This window comes from Furipterus horrens, unplaced genomic scaffold (assembly GCF_987537825.1).
Source record: "Furipterus horrens unplaced genomic scaffold, mFurHor1.1.pri manual_scaffold_4, whole genome shotgun sequence".
Lineage (NCBI taxonomy): Eukaryota > Metazoa > Chordata > Mammalia > Chiroptera > Furipteridae > Furipterus > Furipterus horrens.
In genome coordinates, this window is record NW_028327174.1 from 102,516,869 (window position 1) to 102,527,826 (window position 10,958).

A 10,958-nucleotide genomic window follows, 5' to 3' on the forward strand; every position below is an offset into this window, starting at 1 on the left:
GAGCAGAAGAGTTGTTTGGTAGCTTCCAGGATCCTTTGGGGAAAAAACCTGATGTGTGTGCCCCTTTCCCTTTCTTGTTTATTTCTTCTCCTACCCTCCTGCAGGGAACACAGTTGTGATGACCAGAGCTCTAACTACCATATTGGGCCATGAGAACAAGGACCATACTCAGAGGATGTAGGAACAGTGACATAGATGAGTTATGGTTCTGTGAGGACTTCATTGGCCAGAGCTAGCAGGTATGGCACTGTGCTGCCTGCATCTGGACTTTCACATACAAGAGAAATGCATTTTTATTTTGTTTAAATCATTATTTTGGGTCTCTGTCACTCACAACTGAATCTACCCTAACTGATAACATATGTGTTCATATAAAAGAGGCTACATCAACAATTTAAGCATCTCAGACATTATCTCAGGTACCTGTTGGACATGAATACTTCATGGTTAGGCTGAAAGATGGACTAAAGTAAAAGCAAATTGCAAGGATCAAAAGCTTTTCTCAAGTTCTTTTCTTACTACTCTATTAAGAAAAGTCATCTTGGTGGTAATTGCTATGTTTATTGAGCCCCTCTAATGTGCTTATCTCATTTAATACTCTGTGAGGAGGTACAGTTGCTGTTCCACTTTACAGATAAGAAAATTGGGGCTGGAAAAGATTGACTTGCAGGGTCACTTATCTGACAAATGGTGGAGTGGGACTGTCTTGGACCTTTCTGACGCCGGAGTCCAATGTCTTACTTGTGTAGGTAAGTCATCCCCTTACATATGCTGTTCTTTCTCCCTGGAACACTGATCCTCTCTGTACCTTCTTTGCCTAGTTATTTCTATGCAGCCTTCAGCAACTACTCCTCCAGCAAGCCTTCTTTGATTTCTCCATGCCATTCTGTAGTCCTGTTGCCTTCATAGTACCTTATACATCTTCTATCACAGCATTTATTGAACATATTGCTCATTGTCTCCCATGAGAGACACTGAAGTCCTTGGGAGGGGAGAGAGGGTTGGATCTTTATTTCATCCCTAGAACCTAGCATGGAGCCTGGCATATAGATGCTTAACAAATGTTTGTTGCGTTATTAAATGAACTCCTGTGGGTATGCAAAATATGTTTCTGCTATTTTTCAAAAGTCCTCCTTGGCATCGATGATTCTAATTAATCCCTCTTCTAGAACTTTTTCTTATTCTGGTATAGTCTTGTATCATAGTAAAATGTGTGTAATTTTCAAAGATTTGATTTGGTAGATAATTTAGACTTTTGTCATATGTGACATTTCCTCTTAGTTCTCAGCAGGCCAGCTCTGCTGTTAATGAGTGCACAGCATGACTATACTTGCATGCTATGCAACTGCAGTGATCCTTCACTTGCAGTCAGAGAAAATGAGAGAGTTGCAGACAGGCATATGCATGAATTCATTCAGAGAAATGGCTCTCTCGATCTCAAATTGCATAATCATGTTCTGTTGTACTTAATAGATGAATAAGAGATTCTGGCTTTTCCTAGAGTTGAAAAACATGCTATTGTATCAGAGGAGGGAAGAAGCCAGAGCTTCTAGGTGTAATCAGACTCTGAGCACAGTGTCATGCATTCCAACCTTTACAAAGTTCTCTTTTATGGGATTGACAATGCATTCCTAACCTGAAAATTCCTCTAGGGCAGAGGGCCCTTATTTTAGACATCTTGGAATCCCCAGAACTCAGCATAATACCTCACATAGTATATATCCTCTTCAGATATGAGAATCAGCAAAAGGAATTTATTTTCACATATGCTGTCTATTTAACTCAGAAGTCTGCTTGTTTTTGGATTGTTCAAAACTTTTACTTCTTGTGTTTTGGGCCCATCTTACCTTTTGGCATAAAAGTTGGCAGGAAAGATCAAGGTGATGAAAGTGAAACCCAAGGACAGGAAACTAACTGCTGCCCTCTTCTTAATATTTATTTTTATTTTACTATTTTAACTATTTAAAGTCAGTGTTTAAAATAATATTTTAAAGTGAAAACTATTTTAAAGTGTACAGTTCTGTGGCATTAAGTACATTCACATGGGTGTGCAACCATCACCACCATTCACTTCCAGAACTCTGCATCTTCCAAAACTGAAACTGTCCCCAGTAACCAGAAACCACACCCTCCCACCCCAGCTCCTGGTAATCACCTTCTTCTTTCTAGCTCTATGAATTTGACTACTCTAGGTACCACATATAAGTGGAATCATACAATATTTTTCTTTTTGTATCTACCTGCCTTCACCTAGGAAAACGTCCTCAAGGTCCATTCATGTTGCATCATGTGTCAGAATCGCCTTTCTTTTGAAGTATGAATAATATTCCAGCATATGTACATACCTCATTTTATTGATCCATTCTCCAGACAATGGACACTTTGGTTGCTTCCATCTTTTGGCTATTGTGAATAACACTGCTGTGTGAACATGAATGTACATTATGCCCTCATCTTAATTTCAACCCTTCTGTGGTATAGAGTAGCAAGAAGAATTTTAAAATCTTTTGGCATCATTAAACTGTGCTTCAAAGGACACTATCAAGACAGTGAAAAGAAAACTCATACAGGGGAGGAAATATTTACAATTCATAGAAGTATATTGTGTGCAGAATATATATATATATATAACTCTTACAACTCAGCAATAACAACAACAAAACACCCAAATAATCTGATTAAATATGGGCAAAAGACTTGAATGGTAATTTTTCCAAAGAAGATATACAATGGCCAATAAGCACATGAAAAAATATTCAACATTATTAGTCATCATGAAAATGCAAATAAAAACCATATGATGTAACACTTCACATAAGCTAACTGTAATTAAAAATCTATAATAGGAGTTGGCAAGGATGTGGAAAAAATGGAACTCTCATATGCTGTGGGAATGCAAAATGGTCCAGCCACTTTGGAATACCATTTGGCTCTTCCTCAAAATGCTAAGCATGAAGTCACCATATGAGCCAGCAACTCCGCTCCTCATGCAAGAGAAATTAAAAATGTCCACACAAAACTTGTACACAAGTGTTCTTAGCAACATTATTCATAATAGCTAAAACATGGGGACAACTCATATGTTTTTCAGCGGATAAATGGATAAACAAAGGTGGCTTATTCATAGAATACTGTTTGGCAATGAAAAGAATGGAGTACTGATAAATTCTATAACATGGATGAACCTCAAAAACATTATGCTAAATGAAAAAAGCCAGTCACAAAGGACAATACATTGTATAAATCCATTTATATAAAATGTACAGAATAGGCAAAACTATAGAGACAGAAAGTTGACTAATAGTTATCTAGGATTGAGGTAGGGGGCAGGGAGAAAGGGTGCAGGGGAGAATGAAAAAGTAACTACTAATGTGTAAGGGTTTTACCTTGGGATGATGAAAATGTTCTAAATAAATTCTGGTGATAGTTTCAACATACTAAATATACAAATACCCACTGAATTGTATATTTTATTAATTTTTTTAATTTTTTTATTTTTATTGTATTTTTCTATTATTGTTCAGTCCCCTTATACTCCCTTCCTGCTGCAGTCACCACACTGCTGTCTATATCCATGCATCCTTTTCCCTTTTTGCTCAATCCATCCACCCCCTAACCTCCCACTTAACTGTCATCCTCCTATCTATGAATTTATCTCTATTTTGCTTGTTAGTTCAGTTTGTTCATTAGATTCCACATATACATGAAATCATATGGTATTTGTCTTTGTCTTATTTCAGTTAGCATAATGTTCTCCAGGTCCATCCATACTATCACAAAGAGTAAAATTTTCTTCTTTTTTACAGCTAAGTAGTATTCCATTGTGTAAATGTCCCATAGTTGTTTAATCCACTCATATAATAATAGATTCTTGGGCTACTTCCATATCTTGGCGATTGTATATAATGCTGCAATGAACACAAGGGTATTTATTTTCTTTCAAATTAATTTTTGTGTTCCTTCAAATATATTCTCAGAAGTAGGATCTCTGGGTCAAAGGGAAGATCCATTTTTAATTTTTTGAGGTATCTCCATACTGCTTTCTACAGTGGCTGCACCAATCTGCATTCCCACAATAATGCAAAAGGTTCCGTTTTCTACATATTCTTGCCAGCACTTGTTTGTTGAATTGTATATTTTAATGGGTAAACTTTATGGTATGTGATAACTCAATAAAGCTGTTTTTAAAAACCTTAGCAGCAAGAGACTTCCAATCAAGGTGGAGCATTTATCTATATACCTTGCCTCCTCATGCAGCCACAGAAAAAGTTACAACTAGATCTCGAAACAAATAACACCTAGAACCATCAGAAAATTGAGCTATATGAAAGTCTGACAACCAAGAATTTAAAAAAGTCACATTCATCCAAATGGGTAGGAGGGAAGAGACATGGTATGGCATGGAGAGGCAGCAGTGGTGGTCCCACATTCACGTGTGGTGGAAAAAAAATGGGAAGCATACCTTGGGAGTGAGCAATCCTAACCTCAGGCCACATTGCACGGCCCAGGGTTCCAGCACAAGGGGGATAAATCACCATAACTTCTAGCTTTAAAAACTAGTGGGGATTGGGACGGTGGAAGAAACTGCTGGATTTTCAGGAGACTACTTAAAGGGCATGCATAGACTTAAAATGTACACAGATCCACCCTCTCTGGGATTCAACACCAGGGAAACAGCTGGAAGGGTGCCACTCACACAGGGTGAGTGCGAGGCAAACCTCCAGAATCCAGGCAGCAGCATTGTCCCCTCTCCAAGCCCTCCCTCTACACAAAGCCACAAAGAGGTAAAGCAGGTTGCCCCATCCTGGCGATTACCTAAGGCTCTGCCCTACACAATTTACAGGTGCCTTTTCTACAATAGGCCACACTACTAAGACAGGGAGTCAAAGTCGCTCTACCTAATACACAGAGACAAACACAGGGAGGCTGCCAAGTTGGGGAAACAAAGAAATATAGCCCAAATGAAAAAACTGGAACAAAACCACAGTAAAAGAACTAAACAAAATGGAGATAACCAACCTATCAAATGCAGAGTTCAAAACACTAGTGATCAGGATGCTCAAAAGACTCATTGAGTACAGCAACAAAATAAAAAAGACCCAGGAAGAAATGAAGGTTACACTAAGTGAAATAAAGAAAAACCTACAGGGAACCAACAGTGGAGGAGATGAAGTCAGGAATCAAATCAATGATTTGGAACATGAAGAGATAAGCATTCAACCAGAACAGCAAGAAGGAAAAAGAATTCAAAAAAATGAGGATAGTATAAGATGCCTCTGCGATATCTCCAAATGTACCAACATCCGAATCATAGGGATGCCAGAGGGAGAAGAGGAAGAGCAAGAAATTGAAAACTTATTTGAAAAAAATAATGAAAGAAAACTCCCCTAATTTAGCAAAGCATGTAGATATTACAAGTCCAGGAAGCACAGAGAGTCTCAGACAAGCTAGACCCAAGGAGGACCACACCAAGACACATCATAATTAAAATGCCAAAGGTTCAAGATAAAGAGGTAATCTTAAAAGCAGCAAGAGAAAAACAGAGTTACATACAAAGGAGTTCCCATAAGACTGTAAGCTGATTTCTCAAAAGAAATTTTACAGGCAAGAAGGGACTGGCAAGAAGTATTCAAAGCAATGAACAACAAGGACATACAACCTAGATTATCCTTTCAAGCAAAGCTATCATTTAGAATGGAAGGGCAGGTAAAGTGCTTCCCAAACAAGGTAAAGCTAAAGGAGTTCATCGTCACCAAGCTATTATTACATAGAATGTTAAAGGGACTTATTTAAGAAAAAGAAGGGCCTTTCATTGGTTGCTTGACGTGGTTGCTGGGCCCTTTATTCTCAGACTTCCCCTTGGCCCTTCCAGGCCTTGCCCTAGGAGGCAGGGGAGACAGCGTCTAGTGTTGGCAAGCCCGTGCGAAGGGACCTGCTCCGGCTGCTACTGCGAAGGCACTGCTGTGGCTGTGGGGAGCTCGGTGCTGCTCTAGGGTTTGGGTGGCCGGGAAGCGACGGGATGGCTGCAGCTGGCGGTGGGGCAGCGGCAGGCCGAGCCTATTCATTCAAGGTGGCGCTGCTGGGGGAAGGCTGCATGGGGAAGACGTCATTGGTACTGCGCTACTGCGAGACCACGTTCAAGGACAAGCACATCACCACTTTGCAGGCATCATTCTTAACAAAAAAGTTAAATATTGGTGGGAAGAGAATAAACCTTGCTATATGGGATACAGCAGGTCAAGAAAGATTCCATGCATTGGGTCCAATTTACTATAGTTTCAAATGGAGCTATTTTAGTTGATGATATAAAAGATCAAGATTCTTTTCAGAAAGTAAAAAACTGGGTCAAAGAATTACAGAAAATGTTGGGAAATGAAATCTGTTTATGTATAGTTGTTAATAAAATAGACCTGGAAAAGGAGAGACATGTTTCCATTCAAGAAGCAGAACTGTATGCAGAATCTGTGGGAGCAAAACATTATCATACATCAGCCAAACAGAACAAAGGAATTGAGGAACTCTTTGTTGACCTTTGTAAAAGGATGATAGAAACAGCGCAAGTGGATGAGAGGGCAAAAGGCAATGGCTCCAGCCAACCAGGAGCTGCAAGGCAAGGTGTACGGATTATCGATGATGAACCTCAAGCCCAGAGTGGTGGTGGAGGGTGCTGTTCTTCTGGATAACTGTTCACACCTAAGAATTTAAAACAAACTGTGGATCATTGCCCTCAACATGAAGACTGACATATTCCAAGTCACATTATTTTTCAACAAAATTATAGAATTAACAGTATTTTAAATTACGCTTATAACACTACAGAGACCTTATGTGCTAAACTTAGTGGAGTTTGTGACCAGAGAATTGGCATTTTCTACAAATGTTAGCAAAGCAATTACCAATGGCCTTTTTACATATTCTTTTCTTTAATAAGGATTAATATGCATGTAGAAAAGACCTACTTAAAGGCTTCATTTATATTCTTTTAAATAAAATCTTTAATAACTTATATATGTTGTTGGGATGGTATACATTTTGCAGCCCTTTGTATTTTGTGGTAGTTTAAATTGTATCACTTCTAAACAGCAAACTGTTTTTGTTTTCTTTTTCTTTTTCTTTTTAATTAGCAGATACCTGAAGTTCTATTTTTGCAGGGTTTGCAAAACCCTAACTGTCCACTACTTCAGTATAATCTATATACATCCTGTATGCTGAGCTGGTGAAATACATTGTAAATTACATACTAAATATTTTATCTGCTTTTACAAGTGCAAGGTGCAAAATATATTCAATAGTCTCATTGATGACTTTAAAATGATTAACATTCGATGATAATGCCTAAGCTTTTTGACTCTGGTATATAAAGATCATAGCTCCCTTCACTTTTGTCTTAATTTGAAAGTGGTGTGTTTAAAAATTCACATATGCTTTACTTGCTTTATTGCTGTTGTCACGTTTTTGTCTCTGTAAGTCCTTCTGATGATTGAATAGCAGCATTTGCCTTTTGGTTTGGGTTGGTTTTTGTTTTCTTGTTTTGTTTTAATTATAAAAGAGAAGACTTCTGCCAATTTTGCTTTAGAATGGTTCTCTTAGTAGTATTTGAGTGGAGCATGCTGAGTTTCACTTCATCAATGGTTTTAGTTTTCTCTTAGGCTTTATAGGAGATGGGTTCACTGGTGTGAGAAGAGAGGAAGAGGTCCCAGATAGAAGCCACTCACCCAGACTCATACAGTATGCTAGTGGTAGTTTATGCTTCAGAGGCAGCACTTTTAGATCCTTTGGGAGCAAGTTGTATTCGTTCAGTCTTGCTAGAGATGAACACAGAAAGTTATGTTTAGTTTTATAAGAACTGTTCGGAGTTTCTGTGAAGGGAAACATTTCATTTAATGCAGTTGCAGCGAACACTGGAGGAAAAAAAAAGAAAAGACCAAAACTGTGAACATTAAAATGACAACAAACAGTTATCAATAACTGAACCTAAAAAACGAAAACAAACTAAGCAAACAACTAGAACAAGAACAGAGTCATATTTATGGAGATCATTTGGAGGGTTATCAGTTGCAAGGGGGAAGAGAGAGATTGGAGAAATGGTACAGGGATGAAGAGGCATAATTGGTAAGGAAAAAATAGACAGAGGGGTGTTAGAATAGTATAGGAAATAGAGAAGCCAAAGAACTTATATCTATGACCCATGGACATGAACTAAGGGGGTGATTTCTGGAGGGAATGGGAATACTGGGCAGAGGGGGGCCAAGGAGGAGGATTGGGACAACTGTAATAGCATAATCAATAAAATATATTTTTGAAAAATATCTTGGCAGCAATATCACAGCATTCCAGTAGATGAAGGTTTCATATTATGAAAGCAGTCTTTTACTTTTTTACCCTCCATAAAATAAAATGCTACACTCTTTTTGGACAAGAAAGTAAGGAATTTGTCATTGAAATATAAAAAAGAAAATTAAAATATTTTGTAAGGTTGTAAGAAATAAAACAAATTTTGGCAATGTTCATTTCCTTGAAATGTGGCTTTTTTCTTTAACAAATGTGGACAGAGTTAATGAAAATGAGCTTTGCATCACAGGACTTTCATAAACCTTAAAGATGTTTTTGGTCTGTCTTTCCCCTGGCATGTAAGTCGTTCTGTCTCTGATTCGTAGGCCAGGCAAGGACTATGTATAGTCTTCCACCAAAGTTCTCCCTTTTTGGCATGTTCTCTTTTTCCTCAATTGGTGTTGGTCTCTGCCCCTCAACTGACTTGAGAAAACAATAGGCCCTCTTCCTTCTGCCTAATACGTCAGTTTTAGGCTTACTAGTATGTGGTTAAGGCAAATTGAGAGTTTTACCTATTAATCTTCTGAAGAGGTTTTACCTATTTAAGTGTGGGGTGTCTGTGGATTTTATTAACCCCCACCATTCCTGGCTTGGGTTGCCAATGACCAGACATTGATTGGACTCTCCTTTAACTCCTAGCTCCCATTGCCTTAATGGTCCCCCTCACACAGGGCCTTGTGCCTGTGTCCTGTCTCATTTTCTTCACCAGATTGTGGAATCCTAGGAGGACCTGGGACAGCTTTAAACTTCTCATAGTGCCATGCACTTCATAGGTGCTTAGTAATCATTTGTGGAATGAATAATTCTGGACAGCTAGAACTTAAGGACATGAGCTATGGAAAAGAAGTTTCTTCGTAGTAGCTGTGTTTTATTATTTAAGGTCTGCTAAAACAAGGTTATATAGCAGCTGAGAAAAATGCCAACTGCTTACTGTTTGATCATGACATAGGCTTACAAGCATCTTTACATGGCATTAAAGTGCATGAATGAAACCACAAGAGTGAAAATAATGTTTGGCTTCACTTCCTGACAATCTGTGCATAAATGTGTCAGTCCAGAATCTCCCAAAAATGCCTCTAGAATGGGAGCTCTGTATGCCTTTTTGGTTTTTATTGGTAGGGTTGATCAAAGCAGTCAGTCCTGTCAGGTAGTTTGAGCAAGAGGGAGATAAATCTAATCCAGAGCCACTCACAGGCTTTAAATACAAGAGTCTTTGTTTCCTAAGGTCTTACTTTGTACTACAGCTTGATCTGAGTTGGCCACGAAGAATGTAAGTGATTCTTCTCAGTTATCTGTGTTTTTCAGTTGTTTTTAGAACAAAAGTTTAATTTCCATTTTAGCAAGTTGAGTTTGAGAGATTAAAGAATGAAGATGTGAATGGATATGATGTAAATGAAACCTTCTTAATACTGGTGGCCAACGTGAGGTGGATAAGAAGCAGCAGACCTGACCAATGTTCAACCCACTTATAGTTTTGGTGATCTGTGCCCTCTACCCTGGCCACATCTCATCTTTTCAAGGAGAAAGAGTCTTGCTCCAAAAGTCCAGCGATCTGAATTTAAGACTTGGCCCTTATTTGACTTTGGATGGGTCTTAGCCTAGGGCATCCTGTCCACACGGTGGCGCTTTGGTTATTTGTGTCAGCTTTAGTTGTCCTAATTATGGGTGTTACCTTATCTCTGATTTTATTTGATTTTAGGATAATAAAGGTGGCATTATGAATATTAATTATAAAAAGAGAGCAGTGGTTTTTTAGCTTTGGCATTGAAAACCGCTTGAGTAGATAGTTGGGCTCTCTGAGCCTTGATTTACCTGTACCTTCTGAAATGGAGAGAATGCCTGCCCTACCTATCTCTCAGAATTATTTTGAGGATCAAATGTGGAAATAATGTGAATCTGAATCTGAGTGTGTTTCCTCAACTGCCAAGTGGAGATAATGCCAGTTTAGCATAATCCTTGTAAGGATTAACTATGGTCACATGTGTAAATTACGTGGTAACCAGTAAGGCAAAATGCACAACAATGTGTTCACCATCAATTAATTGTTTAACCTTCACATCCTGCCATTAGCTCTGCTGCCTAGCTAGCTGTCTTCATGTTGACTGAATAGATGTACTTGGTGATATTCTGTCTTACATCCCAGACCTCACTGTGGTGTCTCTGAGTTCTTTCTGGAATTTATTTCCATCTTCTCTGCCTGTCCCAGTCTGCTGTTGCCTAAAAATTGCCCTCATCTAACTTCACACAGGGCCCAGTGGGAAGTGTCTTTGCCTTCTGTTAGTCTCCATTCACTTATTCTTGGAACAGTTGGTTATCTTTTTATGCATATATATCTTATTGCTCCCTATAATGTAATTCTCTTGGCCTTAGCATGGGGCTCTGCACTTGGTAGATATTCAGGGGTTGCTCATTGATTTTTCACATGACATGGAATGAATGAGTCAACGAGCCTATGCTTTTTCTTTCTTGAAAATATATAACCACTCAAGCAGTAAAGCTAAATAGTTACAGGCAGACTTCAGAGGTATTGGGAGTTTGATTCCAGACCACCACAATAAAGTGAATATCATAATAAAGCAAGTCACATGAATTTGTTGGTTCATATAAGTTATGTTTCCACTATACTG

The 10,958-nt window shown here is 38.5% G+C and overlaps 1 pseudogene; it reads left to right on the forward strand.

The window, feature by feature from the left end:
* The first annotated feature begins 6,019 nt into the window (after positions 1–6,019).
* On the forward strand, positions 6,020–6,750 carry LOC150012576 (ras-related protein Rab-21 pseudogene; annotated as a pseudogene).
* Positions 6,751–10,958: the final 4,208 nt, after the last annotated feature.